Genomic DNA, 2,575 nt, shown 5'->3' with positions numbered 1-2,575 from the left:
GGAATGTTTTTTAACTACCAGTGAAGGAAGATATACAAGTGATGAATCATTAGTATATCCTATGCAGGAGCAGTGTGAGGACCCGTGGGTCTGTTTGTATATTTGTGTAGCTGTGTGTGTGTGTGCAACAGATGGTAGTGAGTCAGTGAGTTTTTTCACAGAAGTGATCTGTGGAGGAAAAGGGAAAAAATAAATAAAAGGAAGGGAAACCTTCCTGAGCGTCAGTGACTTCTCTTGTGACGCCTGCTGGGTATTGTTCCACTTGCTGTTTAGGAAGGCTGAACATAAAAAACAGGAGCCGAGAAACTAAATGAAAGACATGAGCCTTAACGTGGTTCTTTTTATTGGTATCAACTGCAGTATTTTAACCCACTCTGACTGTTGCACATGTCCCATAATAGATTTTGATTTAAATGTGTTATATAATTGCATTCTGGCTGCGTTCATAGCAGAAAACAGGGCCAAGGTTTGGGTAAAAATAGATCGACATTCTTTGAACAGCAGGGACATAACAACAACAATGGCATTGCATCACCACGACATCTTCAACGGAGCCAAGATATGTTGGGACACCAAACTTATTTTCACATTAACTCAGTGTCAGTCACTTGTCTGTGGCCTTTACGCTCCCAACATCCACCACAGAGAGTGAACTGAGACGGTTATTAATCTTTGTAAAAAGGACTAATCTGATCTCGGTAATAACAGAAACAACTGTCAGAGGGTCATGACTGCCTGTTTATAGTCAAAGGCCACAGTGTGAAGATTGTGCTGAGATGCGGGGCCATGGCCTGACGCTGGCGTTGATGATATTGTTGAAGGTTCTGTCACCTGTGAGGAGGATTGGAGCTCCACTTTCACCCAGTGCGCGCCTCCTGGTCACAGAAGTGGCGTGAAAACAATAAAATGTATGGCATTATAAATTATAAATACCACAACAAATGAATTGAATTTAAAGCAGTTATAATCAATATGTGAAAGATGTTGCTTCTAGTAACAAATCATAGACCGTATACAAAAATAGATGATGTGTCAGCATTTCCTGCCTCAATACCAAAGGGAAGCCAAAACATCACCAGCATGAGAGCGACCATCTTGCTTTTGTGTTGCATTTTGAAAGCAGGTTCTGCACAGTAGCAGCCAAAGTTGGAGCCGACCGCCAGTCAGAGCTGTCAAAACGTCCGGAATGCTCTCATCCAATAACTCATGAAAAACAATACTATCAGAAAAATGACCACTTGTACAAATCCTACCAAAAACAACACAAATCACCTTTGGAGAACATTTATTTGATTTGTACTTTGAATTTCTAGTCTGGCTCATGTCCCGTCTGCTAACATAGAGTGGGCGGGGTTGGTTGATGACCTACCCTCCAACCAGGCACCAAGGGGTGATCGGCTTGTGGTGGCTTCGCTTCTGGGACCTGTCGCGTCGCCCATCTTTATATATAGTTTTGAGTGTAACATAAAAACCTGACACAATTCCTGGATGTCCTTGAGTAGAAAAGGATGGAAATCTTTTGAAGACTACCTTTGTGTATCTTCAAAACGAGGACCCACTGGTACCAGTGGGAAAAAACCCCCCAGGTCATACCAAGTACCTGAAGTCATTTGACAAAAACAAGACACAAATTATGTGGGAGCTCTTGGCAAAATATACTGGAAATACACAGTTAAGTTTCTTATTGTCACATTATCTGACACTTCCCAGGACACATAGTTGGAGGATCTGTTAGGCCCTGAAGGTGTTTGCTTGTGAGCTAGAAAAGAAGGGTTACAAGAGACTGAAGAGGGAGAAGCAGGCAGGTGACATTAATGAGGTGTGACGTAAAAGCTCTTGGAATGGTTTTGTCTGCTTGAAGGGAGCCTATATATGAACACAGTGGATTAAGATTGAGAGAGGAATGCTAGTCTTTGTTGAATCCTTTGTGGTGATGTCACCAGTACTTCCCCTGGCCCCACCTGGGCAGGATTCCTAGGAGGAGTCGGGCTCTTTAAGGCAGCGATCAGGCTGTTGTAATGTGGCCTGATTAGTCACCTGACTTTTTAACAAAAATAGGCCTCAGTCAGCAATGCCATAAAGATTAGCTGCCTGGTGAACTGTGTAAACACACAGACAAATCAATGTGTCTGTGTGAGGAATGTGTGTGGGCGGCTGTGTCTGTATTGTCTTGTACATACTATGTGAAATGGCACGAATAAATAATCAAATAGGTTTGGGTGAGTGGAGCTGATCAAAACTAGACACACTGAGATATTAGTATGTGTGGCTGTGAGTGTGCAGTGATCGAAAGTGAGGCACAGCGGTGAAAGAAATCCAAAGTGTGTTGGAAAAAGACAGAGTGCGAATGAAAGGAGGACTCGTGGCAGAGCCCACAGTGCTGATGTTGGCTGTCTGATCCACTGAGAGACATTTGGCAGGAGTCTGTCTACCAGCTACAAATGTACAGTAATTCAAAGCATGCGATGTGACGCCGTTCCCTGCGAGCTGGGGCTGCAGTCAAAACCCCCTCATAACCCACCCACCCGTCCACACACACACACACGCGCTGTAGAAATATACCCAGCACAAACGA

The sequence above is a fragment of the Monopterus albus genome, unplaced genomic scaffold (assembly GCF_001952655.1).
Source record: "Monopterus albus unplaced genomic scaffold, M_albus_1.0 scaffold181.1, whole genome shotgun sequence".
Lineage (NCBI taxonomy): Eukaryota > Metazoa > Chordata > Actinopteri > Synbranchiformes > Synbranchidae > Monopterus > Monopterus albus.
Note: the sequence above shows the minus strand (reverse complement) of the source record.